Here is a 17148-nt window from a genome sequence, read left to right as displayed (position 1 = left end):
TGGCGAAAAATCTCGAGAACCAGAAGGGAAGGTGGTCTCCTTCCTATAGCATTTTGCACATAGAACACCCCATAAACACTGTAGCATTTCGACGTTTTCTCTGTTAGAAATTGAGGTGAGAGGAATTGGGCATACCTGGGAAAAATCCGATCAAACTACTGAACAACAGTACTGAATTATAAACTTTATTGTAAATCAAACCTTCAGCTAAGAACGAAAAGAATGGAAGATCGAAGGAGAATGAAGCATATATAAAGCGGAATGCAACTCAGAAGGCAATCCAGTAACAAAGGTGGGTATTTAGGCTGCAATCGAGATTTTGTTCCTCATCTACGTAAAGAAAGAATCAAAGCATAGAGTTTCGAATCGGAAGTTTATTTTAAGCTTAGTAAGAAAGCATTAGTAAGTATCGAAACTTTCCTTCTGTAATTTATCTCAGATCTTTGTTTTTTTGGTAAGAAAGCGTTGGTAAGATCTGAGGAGCTTGAATTTTTTTTTTTTTTGAGAAGGGTGGTGACACTTACTCCTTTTGAATTTTTAGATATTATCATTTATCCCAAACTTACCTTACCTTAACCACTTTGCTCTTTTAACCACTTGGTGGCTTTAAACATTGAATTGGACAAATCCAAACTTAATGGTCCAAAGTATTTATTAGATTGAATTGGACCTGATCCATCCGTAATGAATTTATATTGGATTCAATAAGAGTGAGCTAATATCCTGCGTTAATAAAAGATAACTAATTTGAACAGATTGGACAATCCAGACATTAAATTGGATTGGTTCAAAATAGTCCAAGGTATTCATTAGATTGGATTGGACCTGATCCCTGTAATGGATTCATATTGGACCGGATCGGATTAGACCAAATCCGGTCCAATTGACACCCCTACAAGTATCAACTTTTCTCTTAGCCTCGTTTTGATGGATGCTAGTAGCAACTTATCCCCAAACTACCCTATAAAAACCTGGGCCGAACCCAGTCCATAATCAACCCTAGTTTAGCATGCAGCCATGAATCCACCTTAATAGGTGGTGGCAAAAATTACACATAAAAAAATTGGAAAAACAAAATGAAGAAGCTTATTTATTTAAAAGAACATGTAACTTTGTATACAGATATATCCCACTCCCAGCTCTAGTGTAACATTTTGTAGACAAAATACTGAGAAGACAATTGTTAAAAACAACTGATTACAAAATCAATACAAGCAAGATATCTCTAATTACTTACTTAATTTCTTTCCCCATGAAGGAATTGATGGAATGCTTTGCTCATATCTGAAGAAATTACCTGGATCAACCATGCTCTTCACATGTACTAATCTCTTGAAGTTACTCTTGAAATACTTCTCACCCCAAATCCTACCCTGGGAGTAGCTTGTATTACCCTTACTATTAGTACCCAAGTCAAGATCCCTATAGTTCAAATATGCAGCCCTTGGAGACTTGGATACATAGGGCCCCATGTACTTGTACAGCATTCTAATCCAACCTATATGCCTTTTGGATGCCTCAATTCCCTCATCTTCCCAGCTCACCATGTACTGAATCTTATAAATGTTCCCCTTTCTATGAGGGAAAGGAATTTCAGACTCTGGAATCTCATCCATCCTTCCTCCATAGGGAGTCCAGATCATATATGCCCCGTCACCTTGGTAAAGCCTTACCCATATTCCTTCCAACCCAGTTTCTGAAATGGGTTCTTTCACATAATCAGACTTTGCCTTGAAGAAGCTCTTGGACTGAGGCCTCCTGTCCAACAAAACCTCCAAGGATTCAGAGGTTGAGAATCCTGCGAAGTAGAGCACGGATTGAATCCAACTCATTTCAGCACAATCTTCCTTCTTCAAACCCAACTCAGGAAAGCTGGCGTTCATCATTTGGAGAAGCTTCTCAGAACCTCCAAGAAACATAGACTCAAATGAAGCTCGAACAGTTGTGTTCCCCTTCTGATTTATGGCTGCTATGTTGATGTGGAGGAAGATATCTTCATGGAGCTTATCTGCAATGAATTGCCATTGATGTATGAGCTTTGTTGCACCTTGTTCCAGGGTTCTATCAACAGTGCAAGCAGTCACCACAGGCGGAACAGGAACTAGTTTGATTCTCCAAGAGACAACGATACCGAAGCTTGCTCCCCCTCCTCCTCTGATGGCCCAAAATAAATCTTCCCCCATGGATTCTCTATTGAGAATTCTGCCATTAACGTCGACTAAATAAGCATCAATGATATTATCAGCAGCCAGGCCGTATTTTCTGAACATCAGACCAAACCCACCTCCACTGAAGTGCCCACCGACGCCCACTGTCGGGCAGCTCCCAGCAGGGAAGCCATGGATCTTACTTGTCTCTGCAACTCTATAATAAACTTCCCCAAGAACTGCCCCAGCTTGAATCCATGCAGTAACGTTATCTTCTATATCAACGTCGATCGATCGAAAATTGAGCAGGTCAACAATGATGAATGGGACATCAGATACATACGAAAGACCCTCGTAGTCGTGGCCACCGCTTCGGACTCTAAGTTGGAGGCCTGCTTTTCTGGAACAAATAACAGTTGCTTGGATATGAGACACATTCGTTGGTGTGATGATAAGCAGAGGTTCAGGGGTAGAAGACAACGAAAATCTAAGGTTTTGTATGGAATGTTGCAAGAGAGATGAATAAGAAAAATTGTTTGGGGTATACAGCACTTCTGAGATTGGGATGGATGGTTCAGAGTCAGAGTTAGAATGGACGTGAAGGCACTGTAAAAAGTTCCAGTGAGCTGAATCTGGTGCAGCCCATGAAACTGAGCAGAGGCGGAGGACACTAAACAAAGAAAATATTACAGCAATAATGCTTCAAGTCTGCATTTTCCTTTTCTTTCTTTTCCTTGGTGTAGAAACCAATTGCGCTGTTATTTATAATGGTTTCTATGAAGAAACAGATATTGCAAGATATGTATTAGTTGACTAGAAAAATTCTGGAGTTACGTAGTTTCAACTTTCAAACCCCATCTCAACTTAGAAAGGCAAAATTGTTTTTAATATAATCTACTATATATATAACAATTGAATACCTGATGAACCTAGCCTTGACTTTGATTTTCTGTTTGTTGGATCTGGATCTGAATGACTGAATCAGCTGGACCTGTCTCATTTTTTTCGTCTATTCCAAAATAAATTTGGCTAGCTGTTTGGAGGAAATTAAACAACCTGCAGCGCTGTAGCGCTGTACATGTTACAATGGGTATGGGGTAAAAGAGTAATTACACTCCATTTTCTTTTGATAAAAGAGACAAACAGGACTCTGTGGGGCGCCGAAGTGAATTCCTTGCGCCAATGCCCAATAGGAATATCTTTCTATTTATATGTTTTTTTTCATAAGGAGATATTTTTATAACAAAGTTGGAAAAATCTGTTGGAATGTTAAGCCAAGCTCAGCATTCCTACTTGTCAATTTGTCATTAGGAAACGTTCCCAATACATCATTGGGATGTACTGTAGGGTGCCCGTGAGGCGCAGATGCAAACTCGCGTAAATTGGCCCCAAACAGCCAGAGCTTTTTCAAAGCCAAAGGGGAGGAATCTGCTGCCAACAAACACTATCAGTCCGGTGCCAACAGGCAAGATGTTGGCATTGTGCTCGTAGCTGATCTAAACTGTTTCTCAAAATTTAAGTCAGCACACCCCACGTTCACATCTCAGCATGTGTTGATAATCGCTCTCCTTTATGTTTCCGATACAAGATTGAGATTTGACGTGGGGTGCGTGTCGGGTACAAATCTGAATTCTTAACTTTGGGCCCCACCCCCAATTATGGACAAAGTTTTCTCGCATGAAACGTTTATTCCTTTTCTTATATTTTTGGTTAACTCACATCATGGTGGAATGGGATCTGCTCTTCGTACATGAACGCTACACATTCATATCTACATCCATCGTGTATGGACAACATTTTCTGTGAATAATAACTTAAGATATTTTTAATACATGGCATAATACGCAGGATGCGAAGAGCAAATCCAATCTCCATCCAATGGTAACGTGTCCAAATTCAGCTTAGACTCTTTTTTTTGTTTGTTTTACAGTCAATGTTTTCACCCGTTAAATATGTTACAGACTGACAGGAGTCCTACACGTGGAAAACTAAAAAAATAAAGAGTCGTAACGTATAGATAGATATGTACCATGTGTCCTCAACATGTGAATAACATGCAAGCTTTCTGCATTATTTTTTTGAAAATTTTCTAGAATATGTGTTTGACAAGCATTTGCTTGTAGGACAATCACCCCCTGATTACGTAATACTATCGCCTCTACTTTTAAAGAAAAAAAAAAAAAAAAACCATAAAAACCCATTTGGTGGAAATACATATTTAGTTTAGCCCTCCCAAATGAACCCAAATACCCTATCATTAAGCCAAAAATTTGCTTTTTGGTAAAGCTTATTTTAAATAGCTTACATCAAAGTAGCTCAGTGATACCAGCTCGCTTTTTGGTAAAGCTTGCTTTAATAACTTACATCAAATGGGAGGGTTGACGTGCAGTCACCTTTTGCTTTCTAAGGTTGGCGTTGTTACAGGCAGCTTTAATTTAAGCCATCGGTGAAAACTTTGGCTTTAGGGGCCAGCTCTTGATAACATTCTTAGTTACCATGATAGTGGAGCAAAATAGTAATTGCCCCCTTTTTTTTTTTTTTTGCTCCGAAAGATAAAATGGGCATGAATGGGCGAACATGTCCAATCCAAAAATGTTTTCAATAGTAGGAATGACAACGGGTAAGGTACCTATGCAAATTGTCTTATCCATTCTCAAATCCATCTAAGTACCCTTGATCCCAAATCCGTTTCAAACCTATTTAATTTTTTCTTTCAAATTTTCCGACATGTCCCGTTCCAAACCCATTAAACCCGTCCTACCTGATTATCAAATGATAAAATTAAACTTTTCTTTGAAATTCATTAGCCAACAACATCCAACAAAAACTAACATGAAATGCTTCCATATAAAAGAACAAAACAAAACAAATAAAACTACAAGTGACATAAGAGAATTGTTATTTCAAGGACTCTTGTTGCCTTTTAATCCTCTACTGGAGCATCATCCTTAACTGAAGAGATGTATATTAAATCAACTAAGGAAGAGACAACATATATGGATATTTTACAATAAAATTATCATTTTAAATTGAGTTTGAATTTGAATTTTGACAAATAGATACCATTTGCAATCTTAATTACAATAATAACATTTTAAAAGTAAACATAAATATTTAAAAATCATTAAAAAGTATATCACCTAAAAATAATGCTTGGATTAGACTTGAATTTATTGAGACCAATTAAGTCTCAATCTAAATTCAGACAAGTATATAGCATTTGCAATCCCAAAACGTAATAACATTAACTTAAAGTCCAGTTGAATTTTGAAACAATTACATCAATAAATTTTTAAAATTAATTGATAAAAAAAATTCATAGCCAAATATTTCACCTAGAAATATTGTTTGGATTGGAATTAAACTTGCCCAAACCAATTGATTCTTAATTTGAATTTAGACAAATAGATACCATTTGTATTTTGTAATATTAAATCCTAATTATATTAATTTAAAATTCATTTAAATTTAACAATAATTATGTCAATAAAATTTTAAAGTTAAATAATAAAAATTTAAATTTCATAAAGAAACAAGTCACCTGTATTGCTTTGATTCACCTTGAATCTACCCAAATGCCCCAAATTTTCAAATTAACCAATTAAGAATGTCATAGGCCATAGGACTCCATCCTCACTTCTACTTAATTAATTTCTCTTAATATATTATATATTATAAATTATTGTATACTAGATATTGTATTATATTATATTTTAAAATACCACATATTTTATCTCTTATATATATGTATATATATATATATATATATATATATATATATATATATATATATATATATATATATATATATATATATATATATATATATATATATATATATATATATATATAAATTGGGTATCAGAGACGGGGATGGGTACATGAATGAAATAAAACCAAGTATTAGGTTTCGGATACCCTAAAGTCAAAATCCAAACTTTATAGAATTTTAATAAATGGGTCCTATTACGATTGTGACGGATCAGATACAGATAGGGCCCCACATGGACAGCCTATAAGTTGTACTAGTGGGGCCGTGCATCAACTTTATTAAAATTAATTATGGCAAAAGGAGCCTTGCAACACTTCTAAATGGGTTAAGGGGGATTTGAGTCTAATTCGAACAATATTTTTTCATCGTGTATTGTTAAATAAATTAGTGTTAAAATTATTTTATTTGTTAATTTAAAACTAATAAGTTTCTTACATTATTAATTTTATTAATAAATTTATTTATTATTATTTTTTACTAACTTTTATTAGAATTTTTAATGTTAATACTTTAAATGGATTTTAAAGTCAATAATTTTTAAAATATATCTATTATTTTTAGTAATCGTACTTTTTTAATTTATTGTTATCATATTTATTAACTTTTGTCATGATTTTTAAATATAATTTTAATCAATATTAATTATAAAAGTTAATTTCAAAACTAGTAATTTCTTACTAATGTTTTTTTGTTTTATTAAAAGACTTGTATTAACTAGAATTAAAATTGATGGAAGGTAAGTAGTTGTGATCATTGGCCGACTCAAGTTGGGCTTAAAACATGTTATAAGACTATGGTCTGGGTCTGGGCCTGACTTGGGTTCCGAACCAGAAAAATAAACATCCCTAAATAGGTATAGGCCGGGCTTAGCAATTGTAATATGGGCTATAACCTAGGCCAGGCCAGGTGTAACTTTGAGCCTATGAATTTTATGGATAAAATAGTGAATGCATTATAAAATTATTTTATACATTTTATAATATAAAATATCATATATTATATGTATTGTAAGCATCATTTTATAATACTTATATATAAATAAAAAATAATATAAAATATGTTCAGGTCAAGTGGGGATTAGGCTGGGCTTGAAGTGTTGGGATCAAGTCCAACCGTAAAATTAGGGCTAGCAATCTTAACCCCAATCCATTTGACCCACCCAACCCACTCATTCTATTGGTGGGTCAATATGAGTCGAGTGATCCATTAGAGTGAGGGGAAAAGGGCTAGGGTGAGTTGGGTCAAGGGTACCCACTAGGGTTAGGATGAGCTGGGGTTAGTTGGTAAAGGAAGGGTTGAAACTCAGAAAAAAAAGGGTTAGGAGTCTCGAAATCTGAAGCTCAATTGAGTTTGTTCTGTCTAGAGGTGTAAATCAGGTCGTGCCACCCATGACCTGGCATGCAGTTTGTGCCAGACCGGGCATGACCGTGTGGGCCATAATGGGCCTGGGGTTTGGAGTCCACGGGACGGCACAAACATGCTTGTCGTGCTACCCACGGCCTATGGGCCGGCATGGCCCAGCCCGCAACACAGCCTGCAGACCTATAGCACGACCCACCCGAGAACTAGCTGTTGGGGACCCCCCCTTCCCAAAGGCTAGTTTTACCATTGTGGGTTTTTCATAGAAATATCCCCAATAGCTATAACTAGCTATATAGGGGGTATTTATGTATTTTGGTTATGGGGAGAAAAAATGACACAAATGCCCCCCAATAGTAATATAACAACTAGTTTAGGGGCATTTTGGGTAAAATGATAAATAACTTTACAATAACCAAAATACCCCTCCCAACAACTAAAAAATGATTAGTTTTTAAGGTATTTTGGGCAGTTGAAAGGCTTGGGCTCTTGGAGTTGAAAGGCTTCAATCATTGAAATCAAGTTAGGATTCCGAACTAGCAACCCGGGTAAGTCCAATTAAATTAATTTTTATTTTTTTAGAAATAAAAAAAATGACTGGCTTCTCCCAAAACTGATTCCCCAACATGTTCAATGTTGACGATATTCAATTGTATCATGATAGTGTTGGCACTGATATGGATGCTATTGATATTGATGGAACTTCTACCCCTAGTAGGAAAGACTTTAGCTATTGTAGTAAGAGTGACACTGGCCATTTGGGCAAATATTTGCTCAACCATGAGAAAGAAGAAGAAGAAGAAGAAGAAGAAGAAGAAGAAGAAGAAGAGAGGAAGAGAAACAACACAAACACAAATTGGGTGGAGGGGGGTTGGTACATTTAAATATTCTCAAGAAAAAATGAGATAAGAATTAGCAAAATACATCGCACATGCTGAACAACCATTTTTGCTAGTTGAAGGTACTAAACTTGAAAAATAGTTACATAATTTTATAAATCCATAATATAAAAATATTTCTAGGAATACTATTAGATCATATGCTTTAAAGAATTTTTATTCATAAACAAAGTTTAATTTATATGTTATCAAATCTTAATTCTAAAGTTGTAATTACTTTTGATGTTTGGACTTCTAAATTTAACATAAGTTATATTTGTATTACCGGTCTTTTATTGATGAAAAGTAGCTTTTAAATAAAAGAATAAATTATTTTCTATTAGTTTTGATAATACTTGTAATAATGATTCCGCAATAAATATTTTAAAATCACAATTAAAACCATGTTTAAATGGTAAATTATTTCATATCAGATGTGCATGTCACATATTAAATTTATGTATTTATGATGCTTTAAATATTATTTCTACTCATATTTCTTAAATTAGAAATTGTATTATATATATTAAAAGTTATGAAGCAAGAAAATAAGAATTTAAATATTTATGTCAAAATTATGGTTTAAAAGATAAACATTTTATATTATATGTTAAACATAGATGGAATTCTACCTATTCTATGTTAGAAACTTGTATTTCTCACAAACAAATTCTTTGTGATTTTTTATAATGCAAAAATGCCTAATGATATTATATTTGAGGAAGTTTAGGAAAAGGCAATTTGTATTAGAGATTTTTTAAAACATTTTTATGATGCAACTAATGAATTATCAGGCATTTATTATCCAACTAATTGTGATTTACCTTATCAATTAATGGTAATTAGTGATTGTTTTACAAAATATAGAAATAATCCACAATTTAAAAGTATTGTTGAGATAATGAAAAATAAATTTAAAAACATTGGGAGAACATTTCTCCTCTTTATTAGATCATATGATTAGGAAAGATGGTTTAGATATTTTACTTGAAAAATATTGTGAATTATTTGAAATGTACAGTTTATATGAATTTGAAGTAATAGGAAATAATTCTACAAGTTGTATAGTTGCATCTTCTACTTTTGGATTTGAATTTGAGCCCGTAGTAGAAGAGAAAAACTTTTTTATTTAATAAGTAGAAGGCAGAAATCCGCTACCTCAACAACAAGTTCATTTACTAAACTTAATTTCTATTTACAAGCAAAATTTTCTACTTTAGGTAAGGGAACAAATATTTTTGATATTTTAGCCTAGTGGAGTGAACATTCAAAAAATTATCCAATTCTCTTCATCATGGCACATGATCTACTAACCTTTTTAGTGTCTATAATTCCATCAGAGTCTTATTTTAGTGTAGGTACTAGGGTGTTGGACAACTAGAGAATCTGTATGAATGATGAAAGTATAGAGATGTACATCTGCTTTAAAGATTAGCTATATGCTAATGACATATTACAAGACGAAGGAGGGCATGACACTACACCCAATGTTTCACCTGAAGTAGATGATGAAAATCATGATTCATGAACAATAGTTGTATAACATTTTTTCAAATTATTGTAAATTTAGTTTTAATTTTATTTAATTATTTTCTATTTTTTAACAATGTAATTTTGTATTTTCAATTTGTAACTATATTTTAATAATTTATTTCATTTTCCAATTTTCATATTTCATTCATCCAAGTATCCAACCATTGTATGTTTTGTAATTTGTATGATGTATCGTTCAAATTTAAATGAAATAAAATTCCTATTTTTCTTTCAATTTGTTATTCCATTTTTATTTGGTTAAGCATTTTTTTTTTCATTTATTTGTTACATTTATCATTTCTTATTTTTCAAATAGTTCCCAAAGCCCAAAGGAAAGTTAAATATTTTAGTACATGTTTTACACTTAGCAATGAAATAAAAAAAAGGTAAAAAAAACAGTCTGGCCCAGTTCGGCCATGCCCAAGGCACGGCATGGCCTGGGCCTACATGGGTTTGGGCTATGGGCCATGCCGGACCAACCCTCCAAGTTATTCCTAGGGAGGGTGGCATGGCCCATTTTACACCTCTAGTTCTGCCTACTTGGTTATAAATATATGTTTGATGAAAATCAAGGAATTCAGATTTGCTCCTTACAACACACCAACCTTAAAGTACATTGCAGTTGTGCATTGAGAACATTTTCCATGAATGATGACTTACAAATTACGGAGATGTTCCAGATGTTTGGCTCCAAAATACTATAAAATTGGTGTGAGGAGCAAATCCGAACTCAAAATCTAGAGAGCCCAAATTAGTTATGCATCAGTTTAAAATAATTCTCTTCTTATTTTTGGAATTTCCATTCTTTTTGGAGAAGATCCATTATTAACACAAGCGAAAACATCACGAACAATGATTAGGGTTTTTTGAAAGGAGGCTACTAGAGGCGTTCGCTTGGATTTTTCATCAAGGATGGCTCCCTTTGAAGAGCCGCCCATCTAGGTTATCATTTCCCCTTTTCTCCATCTAGTTTCTCTCTTTCTCTCTCTCTCTCTCTCTCTCTCTCTCTTTGTTTCGAGAGAGGTTTCCTCTCAAGTTGTCTTGAGGCTTCTTCTCGAGTTTCTCTCGAGGTTTTGGTTTTCTCCCTACTGCATTTTGGTAGGGGGTTCTTCACTTGGACTCTTTTGGGTGATCATTCATAGCGAGTTCCATTCGTTGCTCTCCGGTAGATGTTGTTCGCGGTGAGTTTCGTTCATTGGTCTTCGACGAAGTTAGTCTTTTGGTTTCCTCTTCTATCAGTTCGCGGTTCTCTGGCAGATGTTGTTCTTGTTCTCCGATGATGGCCGCCTTTTGGAAGCCTCTACTATCAATTTTGTTCGTTGTTTGTGGTGGATTGGAGATGTTCTTTTGTTCACTTATGTTGGTGATTTTTTCACCGTTATTCGGTTGCAGAAGTTCTTTCCGTTCATTGGTCTTCGATGAAGTCAGTCGTTTGGTTTCCTCTTCTATCAATTCATGGTTCTCCAGTAGATGTTGTTCTTGTTCTCCAACGATGGCCGCCTTTTGGAAGCCTATACTATCATTTTTGTTCGTTGTTTGTGGTGGATTGGAGATGTTCTTTCGTTCACTTATCTTGGTGATTTTTTCACTGTTATTCGGTTGTAGAAGTTCTTTTTGTTCTCCTTCATCCATTTTTATTTTGTTCTCTTGAGAAATTGTTTATGGTTTTTTGATTGGCCTTACATTTTGAATATCAAAGTGTGCATATCTGTTAAATATTGAAAGAATAAATAGAAAAAAGAAACATTTCTTTCAAATGAGTTTTCGCAAGATATAAGTGTTCTTGCAAATAGCAATAAAAAAAAGCCAAAGAAGTGAAAACAAACATTTTCCAACACATATTTTGAAGCCTAGATCTCCTGCCCACGTTTATCGCAGCCACACATGAAGAACATCTCATCCTCTGCATAATATTATCCAAAGGGAGATGTTCCCGATTCACGGGGGGTGGTGTATTGTGGGTAGGCATGGGGAGAAAATCGGATTGATCACATCATTTGCATAGTCTCTTGCAACCTTGCATTGGGGATATCTTCCCTTGGAAAAAAGAAAAAAAGCATGTAAGTATGGAGCTATATTCTCAATGCAAAGCTGCAAGGGACTGGACGAAACAATGAGCACTGAATCCACTCTCGGGTCCCTATCCACGCATATTAAAAGAATACATTGTGATATGGATGACAATAACTAATGCATGTAAAATAAATGGTCACCAATACCACTCCACCTCTAAGTAGTAGGGATGCAAACGGATCAGATCATATTTGAATTAAGGTATATCCCAATCCGAGTTGACACTACCAAGAGCAAATTCGATCTGATTGGATCTTACAAATATGGATTTGAATTTGAATCCAATGAGGAAGTCAGATGTCCGAATCTGCTTCAATCTGATTTGAATAATTTGAAAAAATAATTAATTGTTAAAAGAAAAATAAAATATAACAACTTAAATGAAGAAAAACAAAAAATACAAGTATCTTTTCAACTATTTTCATTATGTATATATATATATACATGTTTTTATAAAAAAATAAATAATATACCAAAATTACAAAAGTTTTATATAAATAATATATTTATAAATAAATAAATAGCATATATATATGTATTATAAATATTTATATAAATAAATAAAGGGCAAGTTTCTTAAATTATCGACCCCTATTGTTTAGATAATTGACAAACTATATCCTTACATTTAACTATTGTCTTACATCACCCCTAACAATTGATATCAACAAGAAAATGTCAAATTTGCCCTCCACTATTCGTCAGCCATTGTTGGTTTTGTTTATGAAAACAAAAACAACTATCATGTCAATAAAACCAATATGACTTTACTGATGTGGCAATTGTCTTTTATTTTCAAAAACAAAATCAATCATGTTGTCAAACACCCTATAAATCAAAAGTAGTGAATAAATTGATAAACTATGTAAAACACGAAATGATGAGAATGATTGGAATTACCCATCCACGAATCCTGCCAATTGACATCCTCTATACATTGGGAGCATCTCCCCATACATAATAACATGTAAAAGGATGAGATTTGTGGTTTTGATGTTATGTGGTGGGTGTGGGTAGAGTAGTTGTGAGTAGAAAATCAGGACTCCTAGCCAATAGAAAAGACACACACATGCACAATCAAAACAGCATAAACACAAATGCAAACAGGAAAGATAATGAGAAAAACAGCCAAAACCCCCATGAACCTACCAACCCCTCGTCATCAATTTGATAAATTACCTACCTATAATGTCACTCCCTTTCTATATATATGGTGGGCTTGATTTAATTGTTGAAAAACAAAATGGTGGGCCAGTCGGTGGCTCACCGAATTTGTAATTAGTGGCCCATCGAGCTGAGCTCACCATTTATTCGGTGGCACACCATTTGCAAACCACTGATTATGGTTCGCTTAGCCATGAAGAAAATTTTCATAAATACCCATTATACCCCTCAACTCAAGTATATGAATAGGGGTCCCTCCTATGTTATTCCTTATTTCATTCTCCATTTCATTTCAGTGATAGTATATACAGTGTGTTGAGAGGAGTATTGAGTTGGGTGTATTGGGTGCTGTGTATGGGTGTGATTCTGGTGATGTCATTTTGTTTTTTCTTCTGTTTATAGTGAGAAGGAACCTTCGATCTACTGCCCGTGGACGTAGGCAATTTGGCTGAACCACGTAAATCTGGTGTTCTCTCTTCTTTATTTCTTTATTGCTATATGCTTTTGTTTGTTTTTGTGCATGTACAAATTACGTTATTTCCACTATGCAATTCCAACATTTGGTATCAGAGCCACATGGTTCTATTTTGGGATTCTGCTGAAATTTGTATTTGCTATTCCGGTATTGCACGTGTTGAGTATGGCAAGTTCGAGCTCTACCCGGTTCGACATACTGAAATTCAACGGATCCAACTATGCAATTTGGAAGCTAAAAATGGATGTTGTGTTGGTGAAAGAAGATTGTGCAATTGCCTTAGAAGGAAAATAGAAGAAGTCTGGACTGATAATCTTCTTACTTTATAAGATTTGGTTCTATTCAACGTGTCCGAGGAAACCACTACCAAAGGTTTATGGGACAAGTTGTGGAATCTCTACGAGGGGAAATCGATGTCCAACAAAATCTTTCTCTGACGACAACTCTACAATCTTAGGATGAAGGATGGAGCCTCTCTGCAAGTACACTTGAATGAGTTCAACACTCTAGTAAGCAAATTAACAACTGTAGAGGTACGTATTGATGACTAAGAAAATGTTGCTCTTTTGATTTGCTCTATGCCAGACTCTTGGGATAGTTTAATAATGAATTTGAGCAATACTAAAGATCTGTCATTAGAATCTACTATTTATATGTTGATTATGGAAGAATCTCATAGAAAAGTTGGTGAGAATTCTTCAGGTGGCGCAATGATGGTACGAGGTAGATTGAATGAGATAAACGACTCTATTGGAAATCAAACGAGATCCAAGTCAAGAGGCAACAAGAAAGGACTCAAGTGTTGGAACTGTGGTAAGATGGGGCACATTCGAAAAGATTGTCGGCAACCCAAAGTAGAGCAAAATCGGCCCAACTCTGACAAAGATCTGACGGCATCACTCGTACAATCTCTGGTGTACAGTATGTTCTTGAACTGCGAAAGAGTCTCCTGTCACTAGGAAAGTTTGATAAAGACGGTTACAAGTTTTCTGGAGAAAAAGGCCAATTGAAGATCAATAAAGGAGCTATGGTAATTCCAAAAGGAAAATTACTAGGGAAGCTATACCACTTGATCGGGGATACGATGGTTGGCGTTGCCATTGTTGCAAATGTTGTGACCAATTTCGTCATGATGTGGCACAGACGTTGGGTCATATGAGCAAGCAAGTACTTAAGGTACTTCTTGATCAAAATCTACTTCCTGGTTTAAAATCTATTGATTTGAATTTCTGTAAAGATTGTTTATTGGAGAAACACCACAGAGGTAGTTTTCCCAAGTCTAAAGCTAAGAGTAGAGAGGTATTAGATCTAATACACTCTTATACATGGGAAGCTACTACGGAATATCTTGGAGGTTCGCTATACTTTGTCTCTTTTATTGGTGATTTCTCCAAGAAAGTATGGGTATATATGATCCAACGGAAGAATGATACTTTTTCCTATTTCAAGAAGTTCAAAGCTCTAGTTGAAAATCAAAAAGGGAAAATAATTAAGTGTTTGAGAATTGATAATGGGAAAGAATATACTTCGAAAGAATTTGAAATTTTTTTTTGCAGTGAGCACGGCATTTCGAGATAGTATATGGTTCCTCGAACCCCACAACAAAACGAAGTTGCTGAATGGATGAACCATACACTTATGGATCGAGCTAGAAGCATGTTGAGTGCAGTTGGGCTAGAGCAGTGCTTTTGTGCATAAGCAGTCAATACGGCATATTACCTAGTAAATCGCTCTCCCACTACGACATTTGATTCCAAAATTCCAAAATTCCAAAAGAGATATGGTCAGGGAACCCTGTTGATTATTCTTTCCTACGTACCTTTGGTTGTGATGCTTATGTTTGAATTCATAAGGAGTAGAGGACCAAGCTAGAGGCAATGACCAAAAAGTGTATTTTTCTTGGCTATGTAGAAGGTACAAAGGGATACAAATTGTGGGATTCTACTACCCACAAAATAGTTGTTAACCAAGATGCTGTCTTCAATGAAGATTCAATGTAGAAAGAATCAAGATCTAAGACAACAGAGAAAGTTGAAGTGGAATCTTTTCAAAAGATTCAAGAGCAACAAATTGATACAATTGTTGATGTACCTGAAGAGCACGTTGAAAAATTTGAAGGAGAGACTCATGGTGATCAAGGTCGATCGAGGAGAGCTACAAGACCTCCTATCTGGCTTCAGGATTATGTAACAACTTATGTTTGCATTACAGAAGAGCACGAGCCTTGTTCATACCGGGAAGCATGCAAATGTCCAAATGCTCGTCATTGGCAAATGGCTATGGAGGAAGAAATGGAAGCTCTGAAGAAAAACAAAACTTGGGAGTTAGTCAAACTACCTAAGGATCGAAAGGCCATTGGTTGTAGATGGGTGTACAAACTCAAAAAGGACACTAGTGGGAATATTGGAAGATACAAAGCTCGAGTAGTTGTAAAAGGATATGCTCAGAAATTAGGTATCGACTTCAACGAAATATTTTCTCCATACCAATTATTGGACATCGATTTCCCCTCATTGAAATTCTGCAACTTGTCCCATAAAACTTTGGCAGTGGTTTCCTCGGACACATTTAATAGAACTGAATCTTCTAAAGCAAGAAGAATATCAAGCATGGCTATCTAGTTTTTCTTCTCAAAATCTTCATCTTTCATATTAACAGGCTTCTCTTTTCTTTCTAAAGCAGTTGCACAATCTTCTTTCACCAACACAACATGCATTTTCAACTTCCAGATTGCATAGTTGGATTTGTTGAATTTTGGTATGTCAAACCGGGTAGAGCTCGAATTCGCTATATTCAACACGTGCAATACCGGAATAGCAAATACAAATTTCGGTATAAAGTATTTGGCTAAAGAGATTGCTTGAAGAATTCCACATCAAGCAAGAAGTGGTGACTATTCATTGTGACAGTCAAAGCGAATTACACTTAGCAAGAAATCCTGTCTTTCATGCACGGACTAAACACATTGATGTACAATACCACTTTGTTCATGAGGTAGTTAAAGATGGGCAGATCTCATTACAGAAGATCCACACTAACAACAACGTTGCTAATGTGCTGACAAAGCCGATGATGAGAGAGAAGTTCATCTGGTACGGAACTTCTTTGGGACTTGAAGCCACATATTAAGAGATGATCGATAGCTATTCTCGAAAGGGTTTTTCACTATGAAAATTGTCTTCAAGTGGGAGAATGTTGAAATGCAAAAAGGTGGGCTAGTCGGTAGCTCACCGAATTTGAAATCGGTGGCCCACCGAGCCGAGCCCACCATTTATTCGGTGGCACACCATTTGCAAACCACCAATTATGGTTCGCTTAGCCATGAAAAAAAAATCATAAATGCCCATTATACCGCTCAGCTCAAGTATAAATAGGGGTCCCTCCTATGTTATTCCTCAATCTATTCTCCATTTCATTTCAGTGTATAGTATATACAGTGTGTTGAGAGGAGTATTGAGTTGGGTGTATTGAGTGCTGGGTACGGGTGTGATTCCGGTGAGGTCATTTTGTGTTTTTTCTTGTTTATAGTGAGAAAGAAGCTCCAAGTTGCTGCCCGTGGACGTAGGCAATTTGGCTGAACTACGTAAATCTGGCATTCTCTCTTCCTTCTTTCTTTATTGCTATCTACTTTTGCTTGTTTCTGTGCACGTACAAATTACGTTATTTCCGTTGTACAATTCCAACATTAATATATATGTAAGACTAGCTATGAATCTGGTGAAAAAAAACAAAGACTAGATATGAATC

General features: G+C 35.2%; 1 pseudogene; it reads right to left on the bottom strand.

The window, feature by feature from the left end:
• Positions 1 to 1207: 1207 nt before the first annotated feature.
• On the bottom strand, positions 1208 to 8158 carry LOC148880475 (tetrahydroberberine oxidase pseudogene; annotated as a pseudogene).
• Between the last annotated feature and the right edge of the window lie 8990 nt (positions 8159 to 17148).

The sequence above is a fragment of the Nelumbo lutea genome, chromosome 1 (genome assembly GCF_056320005.1).
Source record: "Nelumbo lutea isolate HS-2025 chromosome 1, American lotus-T2T, whole genome shotgun sequence".
Classification (NCBI taxonomy): domain Eukaryota; kingdom Viridiplantae; phylum Streptophyta; class Magnoliopsida; order Proteales; family Nelumbonaceae; genus Nelumbo; species Nelumbo lutea.
Note: the sequence above shows the minus strand (reverse complement) of the source record. Positions and strands in the feature narration are given on the sequence as shown.